Below are 27,845 nucleotides of genomic sequence, written 5' to 3' on the forward strand. Positions count from 1 at the left end.
TTCTCCTCCGCCCTGCTCTAGATTCCACCCGGGCCCCGTTGGCGCCATACGCAGTGGTGGAGACTTAGACATGGAGACGGCGGGAGCTGGGTCTGGCGAGCCTTCTCACCTGGAGACTCCGGCGCCCACGGACGATCGGCTTTTCCTGGTTAAAGGTGTGACGTGGGGAGGTGCGGTGCCTGGCCTGCGCCCAGGGTCATTCCCCTACGCATCCCGCTCAGAGCCCACGTCGCGGCCTTGCCCCTGGATTTGGCGGGGTCGGGAACCGCTGGCGGGGGAGGCGGCCGGAGCCGGGAGGCGGGTCCGCGATCGCTCCTAGCGTGCGGGCTGCATTTCCCCATCCCCTCCGCAGTTTTTCTCCTGCTCTAATTACACTCGCTCTCTTTACCCCCGGGAGAAACTTCACGCCGCCGCCCACGGAGAGGGCAAGGAACTGCATCCCGGAATGACCCCTGGAAGCAGAGGTCGTGAGGTCTGGCGCACTTCACCCGAGGCTGCCGCTTACCTTCGGCAACAGCTACTTAGCCATAATTTCTCGAATTTCAGAAGTAATTTTGAATGTAACTTAAAAAGTATCTGAAACTTATTTGTTTTGAACTTAATTGTTTCTTCTTTTTTTTAATTTGAATCTCCCCTCCCCCAAACTCTTGGCAGGTGGAATTTTCCTTGGTTCTGTTGCCACAGCAGGAATGTTGGCTGGATTTGTTACCACACTATCATTGGCTAAAAAGAAAAGCCCTGAATGGTTCAATAAGGTTTGTGACACTGAGATCCATTCTTTGCATTGTTATTGTTTATAATAAATGGCATCTTTTTATATAAAAAAGTAAAGGAAATGTTGATGTCCTTTCTCATTGTTTTAAGAAGTAAGTCTGAGTATACCACATGGGTTAAAGAAATTTACAAATTAATTGATGGTCTTCATTTTCATTTAAAAAGAAGTGCTTGATTCGTGGTTTTTTAAATTTTAGCAGAACAAGACTTTGAAAGCTTATCTGGTATAAGTCACAACATGACTTTAAATTTAGGTAACTCACTGTTAGTATAAGAGGTCTCAATATTTTATGTACTATTAGAAAAATTATGGCAGTTAAGCTCTTGATACTTACTGCAGTAGGATCTGTTTCAGAGATGTAATACTGAAATAAAGCGCATCCTTGTGTCAGTGAGAAATATGTCGGCTCTTTAAACAGGAGGTTCATTCACTGCTATGGCCCCAGCCCCTAGAAAATAATTTAGATGCTCAGAAACTAGTTGAATGATTGTAACATACTTAAAGCAAAATATCCTTAACTTATTAGCAAGATTGACACAGTTGCTTTTTGGTGTTGTGTACCTCATTTCCTTCACTTATGAGGAATTTTCTTTGAGTTTTCTTGTAGATTCGTGTCTTTGTATTGTTCCATCTCTTCTTCCCACCCCTTTTGACTCATTCAGTACTTCATTGCTTTAACAAATGTTTACTTGGAAACTTTTATGTGTCATACACTGTACTAACTAGGTGCAAAGGATAAAAAATGAACAACACTTCTGCCACTCAGGAATCTTAGAGTCTAGTGAGGTGGACACAGATTAAATATTCACCCAGATTATTACCGTTGTTGAGGAAGAGTGTTGCATGAAAAATCTTAAACCATTTGGATTTGCTTTCTCTTATCTTGGGCATTCATACTTAACTCTTCTGGACACTGTAATGACAAGAGCCAAATTTAAAGCATTTAAATTCCCTATGAGGGCTTACATGGAACAACTCAAATTATCGCTAAGAACCATATGGATCATTTTCTCCCTTTGTAATTGAATATTTTTAGAGCAGAAATATATCTTGTGGCAGAAAGCAGTAAAATTTAATAGTGGTGCTTTAACAGTAGAATTTGGTTGATTTGTAAGCTGAAGTGTTTTTATGTTAACCCTCAGCTCACAGACTTAAGAATCTGATGAAAGCTAGAGATTCTACACATATTTACAACTTTGCATTCTGTTTTGTTCTTAGATTTATTCATCACATATGCTCTTCATGGTCTAAGATGGTGGTTTGCAGACTGATCCAGAGAACACTGGAGATTGAAACCCTTTTGTGGGCCTGTAAGGTCAGAATTATTCAAATTCTGATTATTTGAATATTATTCAAATTCTTCATGATTATTCAAACATAATTGCACTCATGGTATGGAAGTAATGGACAGTGAAACTGCTGTGCCTTGGCATAGTCACCGTAGTGGCAGAAAATCATACTAATAGTCATTTTTGTGTTTTTCATTTCAGTACATCTGCTATTAAAACAAACAAACATTACATAAGAATGTTATTGTCCAAGCAGTAAAAATTTTAGTTTTAGTAAATCATGACATTTGAATTGTGAGAAGAAATGGGAAATACTCATACAGTTTTTCTTAACATTGAGGCAAGATGTCTTTCTCTAGGAAAAGCAGTGTGTGATTGAGTTGCCAGCTGAATGAGCCACATTTCCCATGGAATATTTTTATTTGAAAGAACAACTGACAAACTGTTATTTAGAAGGAGGTATATGAAAGACATTTTCCTAGGAGTGAAAAATATGAACCTGTGTTTCCACTGTTAAAATTCAAACTTTCAGTTAAAATTAGGTTTTAGAAAACTTATCTGCCATCCTGGGCTTAACCCCTACTTAGTGGTCAGCAACTTTACTGATGAGAATTTTTATGGTGATATTAAGGATGTTTTAAAAAATATATTGTTTAATAAATCATATCAGTAATTGAAATATGTATATAACTTGGTAAATCAGTATCTTCTGAGTAATCATGTATTCATGGAATAAAAGGTCTATTCAAAGTACAAAATAGACTAATATATTTTAATGTAATAAATTACAAAGAAGTTCATTGACATGACTTCAGATTCCATATTGTAACTAACCTTGAGTTAGGAGTTTTGTCAAGTTTTATAAAAAAGGAAAGTTTTTAAATTACTTCTCTCTTTCCCAGCCATATATCTGTAGGCCAGATTTTATTCATACAGTTTAACCAAAACAACAACAACAAAATTTTGCAACATGAAGCAGACATGAAAATCCAGTTCTCTTTTTTATTAGATTAGGCATATAAAAAATTAGCAAGAATGTAAAATTTGCTTCTATTTTAAAATGAATAAAACTTGAGAACTTCTTGGTTTTGATTTCTAATATATTAAATATTAGTAAATATAACCCACATAACTGAAAATCTTTTAGGTCCAAGTATAAAAAGATCCTGAGACCCAGAAAGTTTGAGAACCACCATTCTGGATGGTTAAGTATGTAAGTTCTGCTTCCCTCTGGGAAACAATGGAATCAGAGCATTACCATTTTTCCACGTTCTGAGAGTTAAAATGGGTTGTGGAAGAACTCAAGTTCTGGAGCACGCATTTAATCAGTGTGTATTGAGCAAGCACCAATGTAAGAGTATCACTGAGGCAATGAACTTAAAGGTCACCCACCACCTAGACATCTTCTATTATTATAATAATTATTTTTCCAAACATTGAATACTTGCCAAGTGCCAGCTGTTATTCTAAAGGCTTTACCCATTTAACCAACACACAGCCCTATGAGCCGATATTACTGTGTGTTGTTCCCATTAAAGAGCAAGAAACTGAGGCACATGTGAATCAAGCAACTTGCTGGACATGGTACTTTTCTATCTTCAGTTATTTCTGGGAAATAAATTCTGGGGAATAAATCATACCACTTAGTAATATTGTTATTCACATAAACTCCTATCCACTAACCTGGGAATGTAGGTATTTATTATAACACAAGATTGTAACCCAAAAGTACTTTTTAATGACCAACTTTTGAGCTAGGGGCTAGGACTTTTTAATGACCAACTTTTCAGCTAGGGGCTACCTACACTGCTTCTATTTCAGACAGATAATCAGCTCCTTAGTGACCTATTTTCATTTTTAGCTGTGTCTTATGCTAGAAAGCTGGAAACTGGAAAACAATAATAAGGGCTAAGTAAGCACAGTTGTTTTTCTTTGTAATTTTTTGAATAAACAGGAAAATGCCATCTAAGATGGCCAGAGAGTCCACTCTTGAGCTTCTTTGATCTATTTAAATGACCAAGCTTTATTTCTAAAACTGGTTCTTTTCACATATCAGTTTCATAAAAAGATTGCAAGGTTATATGAGTGAAATTTTGTGTGTATATTTCTATTAATATATACATAAACGTGAAATTTGCTTATCTAAAGTAATTCAGTGCCTTTACTTATAAATGTTATGGCATGGAACAACTTTATCACATTACTGAGTTATTTCAACATCCATTTATGTAACAAGTAGATTAAAAGGGCAGGTTATCATTCATCTTTCTCATAGCTGTAACTTCTGAAAAATTATAAAAAATACCTTTTAAATGTATTTTGCATACATTATTAAGTTATTCTGTGACGTAAATATAAAAATTTGATATTAGATAAGAATGCTTTATAGGGGAAATTAAACTAGATTGAACATTCTTTTTAAAAAATCTATTTGATTTATGTAAAATCCTAGAATTATACTGAAAAAAAAACTAAAACGTAGACTTATTCATTAGTACGCAGTTAGCATTCTGACAATTTGATCTTGGTAGTTCCTACGTGTATGAATAATAGATTATTAATTCTCAGAGGCTACTAGGTAAATGTTAGAAGATAAGGAATATACATATGTTCTGGCATAGAAGTATTATAAATACTGAGTTTTCACTTAGAAAATCATTTTTGTTTTATCTTGGGAATACTCCTTAGTGTTTTACTGTAACTGCAGTATGATTTGTTAAATTCAACTTCCAAATACAAAAGCCTTAGTTTTACTTTAAAAAAAATGAAGCCAGGTGCAGTGGCATATGCCTGTAATCCCAAGACTCAGGAGGCTGAGGCAGGAGGATCTCAAGTTCAAGGTCATCCTTAGCAACCTAGTGAGGCCCCAAGCAACTTAGTAAGACCCTGTATTTTAAAACAAAAAATGGCAGTGAGAGAAAATGCTTTCACTTTTTGGCAAATTAATATTTTCCTGAAGCAAGTCAGTCAACATTCATTTTGAAAAATTTGAATGGAGTGCATGAATGTCATTTGGCATTTTCCCCTAGAGGAAAAAGCTTGGGTCTACACTTTTAAAACTCAAAGATTAATTTTTAACATCAAGTTGCCACAAAAATTCATTTTCAGAAGCATAATTTATATAGTATGACTAATAATAACTAATTTTATAATTTATGAGACTGATATTACACAAATATGACCTGCTTTTTAAAAAGTCTAAGGCAAAATTAAGATTTTCATGTGAATATTGATGTATCATTAAGATTTATTTTCATGCAGTTTCTTTTTTACTTGATTTAGTAAAACAAATGTGGGTGAATGTAGACTTTAAAATATATATATGCACAGGCCAATTTCTGTCCTTCCCAGGGGAATGATGGTTTTTAATCTTTGTTTCTAAATTAATATTAAGGCTAAAGCACTTAAACTGACCCTGGTAAAATGACATTTGGTTAATTCTGGGCAAAAATCAGGTCAATTAAAAGCCAGGGAGTGCATCTATGTGAGATCTGTGGTGTCTAGGGAGCCACACTGAAACTACAACAACATGGACAAGGAATGAGATGGAGAGAATATTGTTTGTATTGTGGAAAATGGTTAAAGAAGGATGTGTTGGTGACCTGGTTAGGTCTAAGAATATCTACAAAGAGTGCCAGTCAATAAGCACTGCATACCTAGTAGATGTAGTCATGATGCTATGTTCAGGGATGCAGATCAACAAAGTGTAGGCTTTCTGTGTGCTGGAGCAGTGTTAGCAATCTCCAGCCAAGCATGCATAAGAAAAAGCGGCACTAAGAAATAGGTTGAGCAATATAAAGAAAATTCTTCTGAAAAAGAAGCGGACACAAATAAATAGAATTTTCTTTCCAAATGAAAGACAGGATGTTATAATCTGCTGTTATCAGATTAGGTAATTATTTTAATGTTATTCTAATAAAAATGCCAATGATTGGGGAATAGAGAAATCTCATGGAATGTTCTGAGTTTTTTTCGGGAAGAATTAACAGGCACAGTGTCTTGTATGCTGAAATGTCTGTCAATCAGAGATATTGACTTAATAAGTAGTGAAGTTGCTATTTGACCTTGGTTTGGCCTGGCCTCCTAGCATCATGATGCTTACATCATTTCAAACACTCCCAGCTTTCTTATCCTTTCTGAATTGATCATTTTACCCAATCCTTTCTGTCTTCATTTCAGGGAAGCATGGCTATAGCTGCCTTACCAGAGAGCGGGTCTTCCCTTGCCTTGAGAGCTCTTGGCTGGGACTCTGGGCAAAAATTTATGCCTGGTGTGGAGTTGGTGTGATCAGCTTCGCAGTCTGGAAAGCTTTAGGAGTTCACAGTGTAAGTATCTACAAACTTATGATTGGCATCTGGCTGTTTTTTCTACTTTCTGCTATCTAAATTTTCCTGGTGTTCGAATTTCCATGTAGTGTGGTCCTGTGTTGGGAAGTAATGTCAAAGAATGTAATGAAATTCTTGCCAATTTCTAGGCAACTTCTCAGTACTAGTAACTAATAAAGCTTTTCAACTATAATTATGTAATGACTAATTCATAGCTAATGTTCATTCTATGTAAATTGATGTTAGCTACTTCTTTAATGAATTATTAATTGGAACAACTTTCTGTACTATTTAACATCCATCCATATGTATAAACATTCTTGTAAAATAATTAAAGCATTTTTAAAATGGGTTATTTAAATGATTAATTGTGTTGTTTACACATTATTGGAAAAAATCCTAAGAGCCTAAATATGTGTGTGTTTATGTCTGGGTGTATATGTATGTGTTTATAAAATTTATACCCTAAGCTAAAAAGCTATTCATTAAAAAAGATTGGTTTCTTTCTTTTCTGTTGTTAAGAAGGTCCACAGAATTTCCAAACAACTAGTAGGAAGTTCTGTGTATCAGGCACTTAATGACAGATGAGCATTGATGGGAGTTTAGAATAGGTGGCAGTAATGGAGTTGATGAAAAGAGGTTCTGGATTTATTTCAAAGGTGGAGTTAGCAAGGTCTTGTTGTAGATTGGATGTGGGATGTGAGAAGAAAGTGAAATCAGGGAATGTCTCCAAGATTTTGGTGTGGGCAACTGCAAAATGGATAGAGACCAATGTTAGGGGATAACATAAAGGGCTCAGTCTGGAACTTGTGTTTGAGATATGTTAGACAGCCACATGAAGAACCAAGTAATCAGTTAGATATAGAAGTTTGGAATTCAGGGGGAGGTTCAAAGTAGAGATATAAATTTGAGACTCATCAGTAGATGGGTAGTGTTTAAAGTCTTTAGACCAGATGAGCTCATGAAAGCAGGCAGCTGGGTGGCAAGAAAGCAAAGAGGTTTGAGGAGGGAGCTCTTATGCATTCCTAAGGTTGAGAGATTGGAGAGAGGAGAAAGTAGCAAAAGTGATATCCTGACCAAAGAGGCCAGGAGAGCCAGAGTAGTAGCTGGGATGCCAGGAGAAGAAAACATTTTAAGAAGAGGCTGTGTTGCATGCTAGTGAGAATTTGCATAAGAACACTGACCACTGACTTGAGCGTAGCAATATCATGGTCACTGTTGAAATGGTGGCAGAAAGCCTGAGTGGAGTAGATTCAAAAGAGAATAGAGGAGAGAAATTGGAGGCAGTGGGTACAGACAAGTATTGAGTTTTGCTGTAAAGTGAAATAAAGAAATGGAGTCATAACCAGAAGGATTGGGGGCGGGGGGGGGGAGTTAAGAAGGTTTTGGTTTTAAGTTGGAGAATAATGTGGAGATGAATTAATTTAATAGAGAAGGAGACACTGAGTTGTGGGGGGGCAACAGGGAGTAGTTTGCTAAAGCAACCTTATAAACATAGTTGAGCTTTTCACATTCAGTTTAATCATAACTAAACATGGGGATTATTGTACTTTTCAGTCAAAACACACTGATGGACAAATGATAGTTTCCCTGGTCTGAACAACCGTTATTTTTAAAGTGATTTTGCTTTCTAATCATCCTTTGTAACAATAAATTAGGGACAACTTGGAAAATTCTGAAAACCACTGACTGAAGATTTTTGATGATTGTTATTACTTCAATTTTTTTCATTTCGTCCATTGTACCAACGTTTTAGACATAGCAGACTATTTATTCTGCCTAATAACAATATAGCATTACTATCCCCCATTTTATAAGTGAGGAATAAGGGCTCAAGACCCTAACTCACTTGCCTAGGATCACACAACTGACAGAGTCAAGTTTTGAACTGAATTCTAAATCTTAATATCTGCATGTTTTCTAGCTTTACCTCCATTAGCTAAGATGGGAAATAAAGGAATAAGTGAAAGGAGCCAGGGGAGGGAGGCAGGTAGTGAATTTGGTTTTGATTGTGACCTGACCATGTTATTCTTGATAATTCACCAAGTTTTTCTGGGTAAGTGAGAGCCTCATTTCTCCACATGTTAATTGATGTCAAGTCTGGTCTAGGACTGGCCATTCTTTACTCAAAGAAGAGAAAATCTTCTTTTAAGCTGTCATCTGCAATTAAAAAATGCCTACAATATTACAGTGAATGGAAAATGGGACTCATAGCTATGTATGATAGGAGAGGGGGTACCTGAAACAAGGTACCCGGGAGGAAAAATGTCAGATAGAAATATGTGAGTGAATTATGGGCATATGAGTGAATTTTTTATTTTGCCTTTACATATTTTCCTTTAAATTATTACTTTACTAGTAATACCTTTTAAAAAATTGTGCAAGATTTTATTTCTATTAGTTTTTTACTGCAAAGGAGTTCATAAAACTCCTCTGGCTACCCATGAAATGTACTCTGGGCTTGCACCTAGTAATAAAGTTAAGTGGCTGACAGTCTGTTAGCACTTTCCATTGACAGTGCAATTGATGGGTGATGTTTCCAGTGTTTAGTACTCTGGTTATAAACTCAACAAAAAAATTTGAGGTATGAAAATATGAATAAACTTCGATTTAAGAGTCATGGAATGATTCAATCTAAATTTTCATAGACCAACAAAATTAGGTTATTATACACTGGAGAATTTGGCTTTATGGGCTAGATTGTGCTATTTTAGTTTCTAGAATGTGAACTTTGTTTTATGGCACTAGTAAGGATTATTGCCTAAATTAAATATTTTGGGGAGAAAAAATATTTTCTGACTGGCAACACTGAATACAAGAATACACAGTTTCCTTTTCTGTTGCATCTTTGTCTAATTATATAGAGGGAATGAAGATACCCTCTCCCCACATACAGGTCACTAGGCACATCAGTTTGATCTGCATATTTAAGAAGTGTCACAGAAAAATGAATCCACTAATATTTTCCAAGAGGCACATGTTTTAAGGACAGCAGTGTTTTTAATTTGTTGGTGTGTGCATTTGGAAATCATTAATGGGTCTTTCGAGAGCCGCACACTGTGCTAAGAACATCTCCTCAGTAAGCTGTTGTCTAAGCCTTACCATTCCCTTCCCAGGAAGATTCTTACTACCCTGTTCTGAGGCTCACAAACAGCATTTGGGATATTTCATCTCTACATTTAGAGAGTTCCTGCATTTAGAGTTTTGATGATGAGATTGACCTAAGTCCAGTAATGAACTTGTGTCACTATCACTTCCTCTTTGGGAAATGGCATTTTTCTCTACCTAAGGACAACAGTATTGGTTAGAAAACAAAGAGCAGAAATGGTCCATGCACACAATAAATCGTTAAGAGGGGACTTTCTAGATAAATGCAGGTAAGTAAAAACCAACTCCAGCATCAAATAATTGTTGTTTAGCTACCTTGAAATGCATTAAATCTGCAATAAACTCAGCCCCCACCATCACAAAAAAAAGGTTCCATCTAATGGCTGACTTTGAGCAGCTTGATAAAAGTACTTGTATTTCCTAATTTAGTTCACAGTTACATCTACTGGCCTAAAAGGGAATGAACGTGTTAAAATGCTTAAATCAAAATACTGTTCAGATTCTTAAAAATATTTTTGTTTTACTGTATTTATAATTATCATGAAATTTCATATTTCATGGAGCACATGTAATACATCAAATATATTTGTATTTTATATAATGGCACATCATTTAATCAGGGTTCAAAAAAAGGAGAGCTAGTGGGAGTTCAGTAACATGCCCAATTAGGGGGTTTTCCCAGGACTAGGTGGGGACCTCCCTGCCTACAGAAATCAGCATAGACTCACGTCTACCCTGCCACCTGGCCAGCTTTGGGCCAGCAAGCACAGCCTGATTGTTCAGTCTAGGTTTGTTGGTTACTCTTAATTATTGTATCATTTGAGTAGGACTGAGGATTAAATTCAACACAGTAACTTAATTGTGGAGGGGGGAGATGAGTTTATCCTATGGGTTCATTGTTCCTAAACGAGCTATGCACCTGATCTCAAGAGACTGATCATTCAACAGGGGCAGTGTGATTAGCTTGTTTTATCAGGGCAGATACTTCAAGCTCAGAAAATAATTGAGGTAAATGATCTGAGTTCCTGTAGTGGACTAACTGGCAATTCCCTAATTATGGAAGACAAAGTAGAAACCATGTCATATACAGTTATTCGTATGTTACTCAATTGCATAACTTTGACTTTATTACTTTTATTATCTATAGTGGGTATTGATATTTGAAGGATTTCTGAAGAGGTTTAGCTAGTTTTCAATTAGACTACCTTGGATATTGTTTTCTTCTGTTCAGAGGGGAAACACAGGTATCTCAGTATTCCCTGGTTGATTCAATTGGAACTTTACAGAAGGGAGAATACACTGCTGAGGCCCTGTGCTGTACATTTGTGAGGGGTTGCCATCTCAAAGAACTGGCAGAGTCACCTCTGCTTCCCTTTCCTGTGTCTTGTGTAGATGTATTCATGATGCCTGGTATAGTAAGAATTTATAGATATTTTATAGCAATTGCCTTCATAGAAACTAAAACCCAAATAAAAACAATGAATGAAAATGTTCTTAGTTATTTTGAATTACTTTAAATTATTTAGAGATATAAATTATAAATGTTTTTAACTTTTTCATTGTGGGATAAGAGGTATTTGTCTTTATTTCTATTTTATATTAGTCAGCTTCATGTCACTATAACAAAATATCTGAGAAAATTAATGTCTAAATGAAAAGATTTAGTTCACAGTTTTGGAGGTCCCAGGCATATTGAGTGACCCCATTGCTCTGGGCTCCTGGTGGAGTTGCTGGACAGCAGTGGCAGGGGTGTGTAGTGGAGCACAGTTGCTTGCTCATATCATGGGCCAGGGAGCAAAGAAAAAACTGCACAGTCCCTCTGGGTCACATACCCATGACCTCAGGAACTCCCACAAGATTCTACCACCTTCTATAATGTCCTTCTTGGGACCAAGCCCAAGACATATAGGTCCTAGGGGGACATTCAAGATCTAAACTAAAGTACACATATTGGTGTTTATTTTTAAAGAAAAATATATTTAGGGCCTATCTTTTTTAAAAAAATAAAGATGACATTGGTTTGGGGTTAAAATATATATATATATATATATATATATATATATATATGTATTTTCACTGTTTAAAAAAAATCAACTCAATGTAGAAAAGTACAAAAAAGAAACAGAAGCCAGCAGAAATCCCACCAAGTTACAGTCACCATAGTAGGAACACCCTTTTAGACCTATGCTATGTATCTACAGGTAGATTCATAGAATTGTGCAGAAATGTTGTGTGCTGGGTTGGGATGGAGCTCAGTGATAGAGAGTTTGCTTAGTATGTGGGAGGCCCTGGGTTCCATCCCTCGCACTGAAACAACAAAAAACCCCTCGGGCACTGGGACCTTTTTGACTGCACAGTTACAGGGAAATTTCACACAGCAGAGTGTATAAATCTCTATCACTTTCAATGACTACATGGTACTCCATTGCATATTATAATCTACTTAATCTGCTTAACTGTCAGTAGTAGTTAGATAATAGTTTTTCACTATTATACACCATAGTGATCATGTATGCATACATCTTACTGTACTTTTCTTGATTGAGAAATTTGTCTTAAAGATAGAGGATGTATGTTTGAAAAATATCTTTGCAAAAAATTTAAAAATAAAAAATAAAAATGTTTTGCTATCTACTGCTAAATGACCCTAACCCTAACCCTAAATGACCCTCCAGAAAAATTTGTTTATAAGGTAACAGCTTAGAAAAATCTGACATAACTTTCCTATGTTTGAATATAAATATATTAATACAACACCAGTGAAATTCCACATCATGTACAACCTCAAGAATAGGATCCTAATTAGAATAACTTATACTCCATGTATGTAAATATGTCAAAATACACTCTACTGTCATGTATATATAGAGAGAGAACAAATTTTTTAAGAAGATTACAGCCCATGTAAGTTTCCTAGCATCCTGGCCGTTTGTGACTTGTATTATTCTGAAACTTTTGGCCATCTGATAGATAGGGAATTATCTCTTTTTTTCTTTTTAAACTGCATCTCTGTTGATATAAAGGCTCAAATGAAAACAGTCTGTGATTGGATTTTTTCAAACCTCTTCAGGCCTGTCCTATCTTCTCATCTGCTAATATAGGTGGCTGCTTTCTCAAGATCCCAGGTCTCCTTTTCTTTAAAAAAAACAAACAAAAAAGGTAAACCATATAGTAGAACAGCTATCTTTTAAATATTTTTCTAGAAATGGGCCTTTGGCCTTCCTGTTCTGAGAGTTAAAGGAAGTATTATTGTATTCTTCCTCTGAGACTATTCTGGGTGTATTCTAACAACATTTATTTTGTCTGATTCTTTGTTGTAACTGCTGCAAGGTATAATTTTTATGTTAATATTTAGATTTATTTCTTAACTCTATGATCAGCCTGATGGCTTTTGCTAATTATAATTACATTTCTTCCTTTGACTCTTTAATTCAGTTTTATTACTATTCTGGTTCATCTTTTATTAGTACATTTATTCTTAGACTATTTTTATGTATTCATCTCAAGTGAAGCAGTATTGTAGAGTGACTGTAAGACCCTAAATGTAAGTAAAATGAGGGAAAAATCTTAGAAGTTTTCAACTTTGATGATATCTAACAAAGGGAATAGGCTAAGTTCTGTTTACTTCTCACTGGTTTAGTTCAAAGATTAAAAACAAGTATGAGTCTCCTGGCAAATTGTTTAATGGTAGCCATTTCAGAGTGATCTGCAAGGGAAGTCTGAGAAGTGGCTGAAGCATCTTTCTGCGTCTTCCTAATCTAATTTCAATGTTTCTGAGATCTCTACCAGTTCTGCCCTAGGAAGAAGCTTCAGTTTTTTACTCTGATTAACACTCAGCATACTGGCCTCACCTCCTCTTCTTCACAGTGCTCACTAGAACCCCCAGAAAACAGGCAGAATGATATTCCAGAGATTGTTTCATCTGTCAATCCCTTAGGCTTTCAAGCAGTTTATGGAGTAAGGAATATTTTCCTGGAATCATTTTTAAATGAATTGGAAGCATCAGTTAGTAAGTTTGAGGCAACAGAGACATCTCTGTTGCCCTTGTTTTGCATTACTTTGCAGCTCTGATGGCTTAACATAGGGCTGGGGAGAGGCCCTTGATGTGTGGAGCAATTTGGTGACAGGGGGACTGAATCACAGGTCTTGTTCAGTGTAAAATGGGAGATAATGACCAACGTGTTTTACACCAAGGAAGGAGAAATCTGATGCTGGGGCATATTTACAAAATATTTCTTTAAAAACCCACCAGTTTCCTTTCATAAGTCAAATTGGGCCTCTGGCAATTTATGAAATGGGAATGTACACTCATTAAAGAAGGCCTTCTTTCCAGAGGCCTGGCACAAATCAGGCTTAGTCACCTCATGAATGGTCCCAGCCATATTCCACAGGAGGAAAGGTGGCCTTGATCTCACTGAGTTTTCTTTTCATTTTTTTCCTTTGTCCTTATTTCTTATACTGAAATTATAAAATTTGGCCGGTATGAACAGATGTCTCTAAATAAAGCATTGTGGACTGATAGACCTGATATTGTGCTATTGTGTGCTTCCTCTTAAGCTTCATTTTAAAAGCTACCTGATATTGGTAGTCAAATATAGCTAAAGTTCAATGAAACATTGAGTTTAATAAATATGTGCCGCAGTCTGGCTGGGCACAAATCACGAGCCACTCACAGCTTGTAGATTCAAACAGCAATTCTTTATTCCCGATCTCACACCGGCCATCTACAAACACGTTCTGGGGAAATCCATGTTCTCTGCCCAAATCCACCTCCACTGGGCTTCTGTCTCCCAATTATACTGTCTGACCCTAAGAACTCAAGAAGAACTCAGACAGCAGGATACACCCTATTCCCGGCAGGAATACGCCCTAAACTCGGATTATCTTAAACCGGGAACACCCTAAACACGTATCCGCCCTGGTCCTTGAGCAAGGTCACTTTCCAGGAGTCCTTCCACTAAACAGTATAGGGGTACACTGGCAAGGAAATTGTCATACCTACTTGGCTAATGGCTCCCAGCAAATATGTTAATATACTTATATACTTACTTGTCAGTATATCAGAAAATGAAGTCTCTCAAATTCAATTTCCCTAATAAATATTACTAAAAATTTTAAGAAGAAATATATATATATATATATATATATATATATATATATATATATATATATATATATTTATTTTTTAGTTGGGAACAATATCATCTTTATTTTTTATATATTTTTATATGGTGCTAAGGAGCGAACCCAGCATGTGCTAGGCAAGTGCTCTACTGCTGAGTAGTGAATGGCAGCACTGTCCACTATGGTGCCCCAGGGGAGAAGCTAGATCACCATTCATGACCATACTCTTTCTCACGCTGTCTTGTCAGTCACGAAATGCCTCTCTCCTGCATAGCCACAATGGCTGGGGACACTTTTTGTCCCAAGATGATCAAAATGGCCTCTCTGCTCTCTCTGCCTCCCACCTTTCTTCACTGCAATCCTTGCTGCATCTTACTGCCAGGCACTCTGGCCTTCACCTTCCCCAGACTTCTCCCTGCAGCTGTACCATACACTCTACTTGTTACCAGGGAAAAAATCTCCATGCTGCTACCAAAGGCCCACCCTTGCCACTTGGGCAGTAGGTCCCAATCCAGACCTTGCTGCTGTCCTGTTCCTCAGGCTTTACTGATGGTTACATTCTCCCTATTGCTGCAGCATGTACAGATGTGTTGTTCTCTCCCATTGGTCTGCTCCCTTCACAGAAAATATTTCCTGAAAGGATTGTATGTGGTGGTCTATCTCTTGCCAGCTTCTTTCCTTGGGACTGCAGTACTATTGTCCAGGTTTCCAGTGCTCTCCTTCTTCCTAGATCCAGGTCTTACCTCCGTTCCTTGACCTTCTGGCCGCATTTGACCCATTGAGCAACCTCTCAGGAAGCAATGTCTTGTGGGTCTTGTGGTTTCTGAGACACCTTGGACCTCAATGGTCTTTGCCAGCTCCTCCTTTGATACTTTTGACATTAGTCCATTGACTCCATAGAGACTCTTCATTCTTCATCCATGCACAGACCTTCAGCTCTGTCATCTAGCTCCTGGCATTTTAAATCAATCTGTTCATGCGAGTGGCATCCAGATATATAGCTCTTCAGACTTGCCTCTCAGCTGCACTTTCTATTTTCACTGTGCCTCACAGGCATGTCTAATGACCCATGTCTCATCCAGAGCTCTTGATTTCCTCACCTCCTCCCAATGTATTCCTCACCTAGTCTCTCTCCCATTTCAGGAAGGACCACCATCATCCCGTCCCCCTAGTTCAAACAAAAGCCCAGGTGAGAATTGTTTCAGATTCTCTCATTTCCCTTCATCCCTTCTAATCCATGGGTGAGACCTGTTAGTTGTAGCTCATAGCCCAACTCCTTCATCTCTCTCCGCCTCCATTCTTCTCTTACCTAGTGTATTGAGCATCCTTTTGGTCTCCTGACCTCACCTTCATTTCCCCTGCATTTTTTTTTCTCCACACAGCAGCTGGAGATATTTTTTAAATGTAAGTTAAGTTATGACACTATTTCACTTAAAATTCTTCACTAGCTTCCTGTGGAAGAAGGTTTGCATGGTAAAGCCTCACCTCCTTTCCTGACCTTGTCCTGAGCTACCACAGTTGCGCACCCCTCCTGTTGCACTTGGGCCCTGCCAATCCCCTTGTTTCCCCAATACACCAGGTTTACTCCTGCCTAGGACCTTTATTCTAACTTTACCCAGGAAATTTATGGCCTGACTCTCTGTACAGCCAGCTCTATTGCCATTCAGAACTTCCACCCAGATTTATTTCACGTCCTCAGAGAAGTATCCTCAAACCATATGGTCTAAAATTACTCATTATCCTGTTTTCTTCACAGCACCAATTGCAAAATAAAATTATTTGGCCTATTTTCTTGTTTTATCAGTTTTTTTGTAAAAATGTAAATTCTGAAAACAGAGCTCTCCTTTATCTTGTTCTTTGTATCATCGGCACCTGTCACAGTGCCTTCCATTAGTAGGTGTTTTTTAAATATTTGTTGAATGAAATCTGCTATCTCAAGGGCTCCCTTTGCCTTGAGAATGAAATTCAGTTCCTTTAATGGTTTATGCACCCTTCTGTGATCTGGCCCCTGCTTATTCTTTAACTTATTGGTTCTCAACTGGAGGCAAAAATGTCCCCCCACCTAGACCCAGAATATATGTAGAAGATATGTGGCAGTATCTGGAGGCACTTTTGCTTGTCAGAACTGGGATGATGCTGCTGGCATGGCGCTTCTTGGAGACTTGGGGGCTTCTTTACTTCTAAAATATAATTTTATAACTTTAAAATTACAAAGAAAGCTTTTAAAATAATTTTGTTTATGTAATGCTCTTCTTCCTTGTGAGTTTATAGTCTGTTTCTGATCAGATTATAATGTTAATTAACACTAATTTTTACTCATTTGGATCCTCCCCCCCCCCAAAATCAAGGAATTCTTATGCTGATTTTTTTGGGGAGGTACCAGTGATTGAATCCAGGGGTGCTTAACCACTGAGCCGCATCCCAGCCCTTTTTATATTTTATTTAGAAACAAAGTCTTACTAAGTTGCTTAGGCTGATTATTTTCTTAATGGTTCCCAAAAACAACATTTTAAATAATTCTAATGTTTAAAAATATTTTCTATTCCATTTGTATACTTGTTTCACTGTATTTCTAGTAGTATAGATTTTGTTGTTATTTTAACTTGGTTAAGGTTTGAAAAATGCTTGGCTATGAAAATAGGTAAGAATTTTTTTAAACTTATAGCCTTGCTAAGAAACCCCAAAGGGAGATGGGCGCAGTTGCAGACACCTGTGGCCTGGGAGGCTGAGGCAGGAGGATAGCAAGTTCAAAGCCAGTCTCAGTAATTTAGAGAGACCCTGAGCAACCTAGTGAGAGCCTGTCTCAAAATAGAATATAAAAATGGATAAATATGTGTGGCTCAGTGGTCAAGTGCACCCCTGGGTTTAATCCCCAGTATCAAATAAATAAAAAATAAATAAATAAATAAAATAACCTAAAGGGGCATCACTCATTTTACTACCTCTGTTGTAGCACCAGGTAGATTCTCTAGCCCAGCTTTTCATCTCTTACTCTTCTGTCTAGCCTTACAAATTCAGGTCTGCATTGATTTACTCATCCTTTTCTATCATAAGCATTTCCCAAATCCCTATTCATGTGTCCATCTCTGATCTAGAGGACAAGGATACGCTAATAAATAAGGTTGATCCCTTTAGAAGTGATATATTCAATATGTATTTCACATTTAATTGTGATAAATCCTGTAATAGAGATAGGTACAAAGTGGTGACATAGGATTTTTAAAAATCCATTCTGCTTGAAGGATTGGCAAGATCTGTGAAATGATGGGCTGTGGGAACTGGGCTCCTGGACAGAAAAAAGGAGAGTGGGAGTGGGCTGGGAGAGGCCAGGTGGAAGGACAGAGTGACTGAGTTGCAGCCATTCCAGAGATATGCGGTGGTCTGAATTTCCTGCCACCTCCCTCCTGAGTGGTATAAACAAAAGCATTAAAGTGTAATCCTGCCATCAGCTATAATATCACACTGCATTTTGAATAGATAATTTGAGCTAGGTTTTCAATTCAAAAAGAATAATGAGCCACCTAAGATAGAAACCATTAGGGAACTGTCTGGCTATATTTATTTGGCTTTCCAAAACTTTGAGTAGACCTACATCTGCTCTGGAGGTCACTTACATCTCTTCATACTTCCCATTTATCTTGAGACTTATTGTAAATAAAAAGTGGCTTTGTTTGATGTATTTTTATTTTGGAGAGGTTTACCCCCCCAACCCAGCCCTATAATGATTTAGTTATGGCTAGGTGGAAAGACTGAAGACACTGGTCTCATATATTATATTGCTGAAGAAATTCAAACTCTAGGAAGAAAATTACATAGAAGGAAGCCATCCACTTTAGAGTCTTTATGTCCTTGAATTTCATGCTCAAGAGCACTTATCCTGGAAAATGACTTGTCTGGTCAAAGGAATCATTTAGGAAGAAGGTGGGAGCACTCATCAGGTTAAAACATTTCCAGTGAGGACTAGGATAAAAGAAATGATAGCTATCAAAATCTTTTTTGTTTTTTTTAAAGGATCCCTCTAAAATATTGGCTACTATTCAAAAAAAGATGATTATTTTTAAAATTCAGGTTTTTAATTTGACAAATGGTATACCATTAATCTGACTGCCTGAGTGGAGAGAATTCATGTTCTGATGCTTTTGTGCTTTTGTGTGTCACAGAGCTTGTGGCTCTGTACCATCTAAATAGAGTGTTGGGGTCCCTATGGCTTAGACAGTGCATCATCACAGCCAATGAGTCACATTGAAACAAGGTTGTGGAACTACAATGATTGCCAATTTTCCCCACCCCTCATCCAACTCCTTTGATTATTGTTCCTCTCTTCAGTGTCAGGAAGAATGAGAACAGCTTTTCATGTCCTGAATATAAATTATTCATTTTGTCAGGATTTGTTATCCCAAAACTGTAATCTTGTGCATTATGAAAGGGCTATATGTACCAAGAAGCCCCATTCTGGGAGAGTAAATCCTGTCTTAGAACAAGAGGGGTGCTTTGAGCAATCCTTACTGGGTTCAAATCACTTATGAGTGGGGAGAAAGAATCATAATTGTAAGTGAGGCTTTTGTAGTTTATTGAGTTTATCAGAGGATGCATTTCATCATATGTAAAATGTACATCTCCTTAGCAATTTGTAAGGAAATTAGTTAAGAAGACTGCCTTGAAAAAATGCAGAGGAAGTAAGATATACTAATACAGTGTTGTATACTAAATAATTTTCATTATTTTAGTCATCAGTCTGATTTGTGCATTGCTTAAAATTTGTGATTTTAAGAACATTTTAAAGATAAGTTCCTTTTTTGTGACTTCTTAAGAAGTCGTTTTTACTAGGACTCAATCACAGGCCTTCCTTTGGTATAAGAAGGAATGTGTATCCTCTCCTGGTGAGTTTTGACTATTGAAGTAATACACGGGCAGCCCCTTGCCCTGTTGTGGAGCACCTGTCGACTTACATGGGTGTGAGTCATGGTCATGGTCATGGTCAGTCCTTCCTAAATAAAAGGTCCTTCAGCTAAATACACTGGGAAACAGGAGCCCATTTCTCTTCCGATGCTATTAGGAGACAATGCATAGGCACCTTTGTGGCCTGCAATATTACATACTCACCTGTACTTGATTGATGCATCTTACTTGGTCTGCCTACTCAGAGTAGAAAATCGATGACTCCAGGACTCTGGGTTCACCTGCCAAACGTGTAGAGTATGTGTATAAAACGGACTGCAGGATGCCCTCGCTGGACAGGAAGCCCATCCCCAAGCCTTGGTGTGTGCAGAGCCGGAGTGCTTGGCGAAGCCTCTTGGGATGGGGGCTTGGCCTGCGAGGCCTCATGGGATGGGGGCATGGCCTGTGAGGCCACGTGGGTGGGCGGGGCCTGCACAGAGGCATTACCTCGCCCTAGCCGGGTTCCTCTGGCCCTCAACCAACTGTACCTCTGCGGTGGCTTTCCTCCCTCTCTTCCTCCTGAGTGCGCAGCCATGAGCTGGGCTGCCGGCATGCTGCAGTCCAACCAGAGAGCCAGCGCGAAGCTCCTGGGCCCCAGGAGGGCGTGCAGGCCACCTCGGGCGGCGCAGGTCCCACTGGGCGGCGGTCGGCTGCTCACGCCCGCGTCGGAGATGGCAACCGTGAAGGGGAACCTCTTCAAGAATTTGGCTCCCGAGGAGCGCATCCACCACACCAACGTGTCCATTATAGGGAGCAGGTCGATGGGCGTGGCCTGCGCCTTAAGCATCTTGCTGAAAGACCTGAGCCGTGAGCTCGCCCTCGTGGATGTTAAGGAAGCCAGGCTGAAGGGCGAGACCATGGACCTTCAGCAAGGCAGCGCCTTCACGAAGCTGCCCAGCATCGTGTGCAGCAAAGACTACCTGGTCACCGCGAACTCCAGCCTGGTGATTATCACGGCACGGGCGCACCAGGAGAAGGGAGAAACCCGCCTCGACTTAGTCCAGCGGAATGTGGCCATCTTTAGATTTATGATTTCCAGTGTCGTCCAGTACAGCCCCCTCTGCAAACTGATCGTGGTTTCCAACCCAGTGGATATCTTGACCTACGTAGCCTGGAAGTTCAGTGCGTTTCCCAAAAGCCACGTTATTGGAAGTGGCTGTAATCTGGATACTGCTCGTTTCCGTTTTTTGATTGGACAAAAGCTTGGTATCCACTCCGAAAGCTGTCGTGAGTGGAGAACATGGAGAACATGGAGACTTGAGTGTTCCCATGTGGACTGCAGTGAACATCGCTGGCGTCCTTCTAAAAGATCTGAACACAGCTATAGGTTACTGGTAAGTACCCTGAGCAGTGGGAAAATGTCCACAAAGAAGTAGTTAACAGTGCCTATGAGATTATTAAAATGAAAGGTTATACTTCATGGGCCATTGGCCTATCTGTAGCTGATTTAACAGAAAGTGTCTTGAAGAATCTCAGGAGAGTGCATCCAGTTTCCACCATAATTAAAGGTCTTTATGGAATAAATGAAGAAGTATTCCTCAGTGTTCCTTGTGTCCTAGGAGAAAATGATATAACAGACATTATAAAGACAAAGATGACCCCTGAAGAGGAGGCCCGCTTGAAAAAGAGTGCAAAAACTCTTTGGGGAATTCAGAGGGAGCTCAAGCTTTGAAGTTGTTGGAGACACCATTCTGAAGTTACTGAAGACAAGATATAGATATAGGATTGTGTATGCCAAGGTTTGGAATAACTTGAATTCCTATAACTTGATGAAGAGGTTCCCCTCTTTATTTAGCCCTCCAGGTTTTGTTTGTTTGGTTTTTATTATTTAGTATCCAGATGTTAGATGGTACTTTTTACAATTCTTGACTGCAACATAAAAGGGGTTTTGGTGTCTCTTATTTATCATTACTTTCCTTGAACATCAGTGTCGTTGCTATCTAGTCCAAAAACAAGTCTGTTTGGTTTGGGATACAAAACAAAGATATTGGTGTTTATTGTGTTATAGAAATTCCATTCTTTTTGTTAAATACATACTAATTCATTCTGGCTCATTGATAAATATGTTCACTTATATACTCTTTTTAAAAGTTGTAACTTCCTCTAATGTAGAAATAAAATTGTGTAAACACATGGTACTTTTTTGTAATGAATCCATCTTGAGGCTTCCCTCTCTTTGCTGGGACAGCCAATCAGCTGGACCATTAAACACAAACATCATGAAATGGGGACTCTGTGTGTGTGTGTGTGTACAGCACACGTGTGCATGCATGCCTGTGAAGCAAGATCATTAAGATATGAAAATAATGGTGATCAGATGTAGCTGTTATCAAACGTTCAATGCAGGGGGGCTGAGGTTGTGGCTCAGCAGTACAGCTCTTGCCTAGCACATGTGAAGCCCTGGGTTCAATCCTCAGCACACATAAAAATAAAAAAAAAAATAAAGATACTGTGTCCATCTACAACCAAAAATTAAATATCTTAAAAAAAAAGTTCAGTGCAGTCAAGTAGAATATCTTTAGAAAGAGGCCTGACAGTCACAGGTGGTACAGCTACTGTCATTGGTTTGGCAAAAAAAGGAAACCCTTGAATTGTGCTGTTACCAAAAGTAAAACCTGATTTAGGGAAAGCAATTCAGACATGCCTGTGAGAACATCATTTGCTGTCTTGTTAAATCAAGATGCTATTATAAATTGTTCTAACTGGGCTAGGTCTTAGTACTGTGGGCCCTGGCTCCGAGAGTCATCCCTGTTGCTTGGTTTATTTCATGTGAACAGCTTTTGCTTTTCGGTTGTGCCCTGTTTTTAATTGCTTCATAAGACTTGGCCATCGTAGTGAGAATTGCTTTTCTCAGAAAACATTCATTTAAGTTCATATTCTAGACTTTATGGATATGATATACTAAGAGTTTAGGAAAAAGTAAAGATGGTTTATCTGTCCTTTACTTAAAGGACAATATTAATAACTTAGAAAATGGAAAGCTGAGATTTAAAAATTCACATTAGCTTTCCTAACACCATTGGATATCTAAATGAATAACATGATTATGTTCTAATACATGTCATCTTCAAATCCTTGTTGCAATCAGCATCTGCTCTCTAAGCCAAGCCAGTGCTGGCTGCTTAGTTGAATTTTATCAAACAGATTTAGGACAGCAATCCCTCATAAAAAAAATGGCCCTGTGTATGCTGATCAAATGGATCTCCCATATACAATTTCACTGAAAACATCTAGAAATGTTCTAATTCCCCCAGGAAACAGTTTCATATAAAGGGATTAACTGATTTGCTGAGTTCCCTGAACATGGGAAAACTGGTGATTTGTTTGACCCAAGTGGGTATAAGAGATTTGTAGGGCTCATTTGCAGAGTCCCTGTTCCCTCTTATGTGATAAACTTTCATTCAACTGTGTTACAGTCATAATGTATGACTTTAGGGTATCAAAGTATGCCTTATGTCTGTTTTTTATGTCAGTCAGGATAGGCTGAGTTATGCCACAATGAAAGACAATCTCCCCACAATCTCCCTTAAAATACAGAGGTTTATTTCTCATGTAGACGCCTCAGAGGGTTCAAGTGACTCTTTTGGAAAGCTCTTCTTCAAGTTCTGGCTTAGCACCTCAGATTACTTTTATCTTGAAGCACCACCTGGGTGACACAGATTTCCAGTACTGCAATGGGAAGGCAGGAGAGGCCTAGAAAGTCAACTCCCGTGGTTAATACTCAGCCTGGAAGTGACAAACATTTCTTTTTCTTATATACACTAGTCACATGTTTATCGAACTTCAAGAAGTGGGAGTATGATCCCTTATCTCCAGAAGTAGATGTATCCTGGTTCTTGGTGAAAATTAGTGCTACATCTGTCATACATACAAAAGAAAATATCCACTATTACAAGAGGTATATATTATGTTTTTAAAAATGTTTTCAGTGAAAGGTGGCACATGGGTGAAAGTTTTAGAGACACTTTGTGTTTCTGGATCATAGAAACAGAGTGACTGAAGGGAGATTCCTAGACATCAGTCAGCCAGGCAAGTATCCTTAGGAGCCACATCATCTCTCTTATTTCTGGTTTTTCATAATAAAGCGGAGAGTCATAATTTAAGCTATATAGAACTTTGAAGATTCAATAATGGTGCTTTGTCCATGCCTGATACATAGGATATCCCAAATGATAAACATTATGATTCCTGTTCAAGTAACACTTTTACAACCTAATGATAATTTTTATCTCCTGATATATTAGTATTATATGGTCTTACTCTGTTCTGTTTTAGGAAGAAACTGAATTACCAGATTCTTGAAAGTTATCATTGATGCTATAATCACTGACATATCTAAAGGCAGTGCCTTCATATCAGTAGATCCTATAATGATCCTGGCAATAGTCCTACATCTGCAAGTGAGAAGATAGAAACTAAGTGAACTCATTAGTGGCAAAAACAACTCAAAAGAGTTTTAAATTCCAATAACTGCCCATTTATTAGAATTGATGCTGTAAGGATTTTCAGAAATTAATTAAACTGAGGTATAATCTGAAGATCTTAAGTATAATGGAGCTCCATATGGAGCTCTAAAACAACTAGAGACCCTGTTTATAACTTAAATGTAGACATTTAAGGCACCACCTTGGTGACAGATTTCCAGTATTGCAATGGGAATGCAGGAGAGACCTAGGAAGTCACCTCCTATGGTTAATACTCAGCCTGGAAGTGACACATTTCTTTTTCTCATATACACTAGTCACATGGTTAAGCTACATATACTTAAAATCTGAAGTTGTTGTTGCTTTCCTTTGGAGAAGTCAGTTCTTTCTGTGTACCATCAATGAAGATTTTCAGAATAAAAAACTATACCAAAAACTCCCACAAGATACAAATAGTAGTCCACCAATATTGAGGCAACCAGAAATAGACACCCCCCTATAGTTCCAGTTCCTTCCAGGGATGAAGTGCTATCTCTAGTGAAAAAAAAAATGTGAAGATTTTAAGTAGCAGAGCTCCATTGTCTAAAGCAACTTGAGACCTGTTTATAACTTAAATGTAGATGCTGGGTTTTCATATCCACAGCTTTAGCATTCGAGACTAGGGCTAAGTGGTGTTTCCCCCACTCTCCTCGGTTCTTTCTCCTGTTTTGAAGCCCTTATATTCCTGGTTGGCTGTTTTCCAGATGATTCCTCCTACTGGTTCAGTTACTTACCTATGACCCTGGGAAAAAGTAAATAATACAGTATGGGGGAAATGAGAGGAAAGAGGAAAACCAGGCCAGGAATGGGAATGGGAGCACTATCCTGCTGAAGTTGAGCAGCTGCCCTTCACTCTCCTACCCTGGCCTCCTTTGCTTCCCACCCACTGCTTCCTGGCAGCTTATTATTCTATGTCACTGAAAAGAGAACGGTAAATGATGCTGCTTGTGCCTTGGCCATCTCACATCCCTTTTGAAAACTGTGTCATTAAGCTAAGTTTTAACATGTTCACCCAGAAAGACGAAGGGAGAGAACCAGGCAACACATTGTAAACTCTGTCCGAGAAGTGCCTGTTTTTCAACTAAGAAAGTGTGTGCAAAGTTCCTCAATGGGGGCATGGTTGGTGCTTTGGACAAGTCAGTTCTTTCTGTGTACCATCAATAAGGATTTTCAGAGTAAAAAACTACCAAAAATTCCCACCAAATACAAATAGTAGTCCACTAAGATTGTGACAACCAGAAATAGACAACCCCCCCATATTCCAGGTCCTTCCAGGGATGAAGTACTGTCCCTAGTGAAGAACCTCTTATAAAGGGATCATCATAGTGCAAAAACTCTGCTCAGCAAGGAGAGTGAAAAGAAGGGGTGGGGGAAAGAGAGGCATGTCCCATAATGTGTGTATCTTCAAGATTGGAATCTGGGTCTAGAGCTTGGAGATGCTTGGCGTGGGTCTCCTAAGACTATATAGTATCTTCAGTCTCAGAACAGTTCAACCAAAATTATATATAACTAAAATAATGCTTTTAACAAACAAACCACTATAATTATATCCATGTGAGCTTTGTTCTTAGAACACATCTTTATAATGTGTGTGCACCTAATATACAGTAGGTGTGCTTAATGTGCATCATCGCAATCCTCACAACTGGAGGCAGATAGTTATTATCTCCATCCTGCATAGTGGAAACTATGGCAGGAGAGAGTAGGCAGCTTTTCCAGGTGGTGGAACTAGAGTTTGAATGGAGACTCTGATATCACCTCTGAATTTGGAAACAAGGTAAAGATTTAGCCTCAATTTGAAAAAATAAGTATCAACATGAAAAAATATATTAACTAACTCTCAGATAACCACTCTAAGAATGTCTGCATGTTGCTGATGAGTCCAGGGTTCTTCACAATCCAGATGAGGAGAGGAGAAACAGTGAGGCTGTGGTGCTGCCGAAATGGCGTCTTCATAGCAGACCCAGAGAGAGGATAAGCATCCATCAGAGTGTGTAAGACTCTAGCTCCAGGAGCCAGCACTTCCCCTCTTAGCTGGGGTGTAGGCCTTAGGTGGACCAGGCACCCAGGTGAACTGCAGGAATCCTATCAGCACTACATAAGATCTCCCAAACCCTGCCCTGACTCTTGGATTCCATATCAACTTCTGCTGGTAAAACCCCTCCCCAGGCTTTTCTACACTGCATGGCCCATAAGAACTTTCTAATTTATTTGCCATTCATTGATTCATTTGTTTTAATAAACTCCTACTAAGTTTCTTTTCTCCATTCTTTCCCTCTGACCCTAAAATTCTCACTTTGAATGACCTAAGTATGTTCATTTATTTGGACTGACAGAAATGGCATTCTTTGCTTCGTCTGTATGTGTGAAAGCCAGCGATCCACACCATTCCTCTGATAGCAGATTCATATCCTAGAGGGTTGACAGTGTTGCCTTCCAGACTAAGAATGAAATTTTGTGTTATTTAGTTAATGGATTCATACTTGGAAGAAGAGGTGTGTGCTTTGTTCTGTCGAGGCAGCTGGAATACAGACCTCGGTGGTTATTGGTTATTCCTTTTGCTCTGCGCCTGTGAGCAGTGAAGTGTTTTCCAGTCAGCAAAGGTGCCGTCTCTAATAGTTTTGGCTGTTTCTCCCTTCTTCTGACATTTGATGACCAATTGTTTTTCCTTCTTCTAGATGAAAGACTTTCGAAGTAAAATGCAATCGATATTTCCAACAATTCCCAAGAACTCCACATCAGCTGTTGAGTGGGAGGAAGCACTGAAATCTAAATAGAAGGACATGGGTGAATTCCAGAATGATTGCTGCAGGAAGGGTGATTTTGGAAACACCACCACAGTTGAAAAGGGACTGGGAGCAATTTCCCCATCGATCACCAACAGATTGTGATGAAGCGCAGGACGGCAGTGTCGAGGCTTCCTGGCAGGGGCTCTTTCTGTGTGCCTGAGTCTGTCGGGTGGGAAATGTCTTCCCAAAGTTCAGATGCCTATTTAACAATAATAATCAGTGGGATGCCTTCCCAGGTGGAGGGGGCCCAAAGGAAAGATGTCTGTTTGGAACAATAAACCAAGGGTTGTACCTGGGAAAAAAAAGAGTTTATAATAAAGTATGACAAAGAATCTTTATAAGCAGACCTGTAACAGCAGTGATACCTCAATGTATTTAAATAAGTGGGTTTTATGAGCCTTTCCTGTCAGTTTTTGCCTGAGACTATGGATGGTTACTATGAGGCAGTGTCTAAAGTGCCAGGCTCATTGGTGACTCCCACATAGTGGGAGGCAGTTGTGTGGCTTGTGGTCCGGAGTCATCTTTGGTTTGCAGCTAGGACACATTCCAGTTGCTCACCTAATGGCCTCACTGGAAGGCCCTGTGAACCATTATGGGTAGGACAAAAAGCCAACCACAGATTATGATAAATGACACAGCTGGGCTAAAATAACAATAATGAGTGTAAGTTGTACTTTCTTGAAAAATTAGTTCTGGGTTCTGAATACTGACAATCTATTGTTTTGTCTCAAAGTAAACCTATCTTGAATATTTTTAACAGAGTCATCTGAGTCTCAGAAATTGGTAACTGTTCCTTAATGAAGCTAATTCTTACCTACATACGTAACCCTCTCATGTCCTCCAGGATCTCACAGAAAACAGATGGAAAATAATGTCTACATGCAATTATTTTTACTGGAAATTAAAATTCTTTTAAGAAGAGAAAATAATGTGTCAGTATGTCCAGAGAAATCACCCCTGGTCGAACATCACTTGTGCAATTTCCTTAGACTCACTTAGGCTCTAATTAGTCAGCAATCAGGTTTAATAAAGCA

The 27,845-nt window shown here is 38.6% G+C and overlaps 2 pseudogenes; both read left to right on the forward strand.

Annotated features, from left to right (window-relative positions):
• Positions 1–70: 70 nt before the first annotated feature.
• Positions 71–26,799, forward strand: LOC143386480 (transmembrane protein 242-like; annotated as a pseudogene).
• On the forward strand, positions 20,093–21,231 carry LOC143640258 (L-lactate dehydrogenase A-like 6A; annotated as a pseudogene).
• Positions 26,800–27,845: the final 1,046 nt, after the last annotated feature.

This window comes from Callospermophilus lateralis, unplaced genomic scaffold (genome assembly GCF_048772815.1).
Source record: "Callospermophilus lateralis isolate mCalLat2 unplaced genomic scaffold, mCalLat2.hap1 Scaffold_148, whole genome shotgun sequence".
NCBI lineage: Eukaryota > Metazoa > Chordata > Mammalia > Rodentia > Sciuridae > Callospermophilus > Callospermophilus lateralis.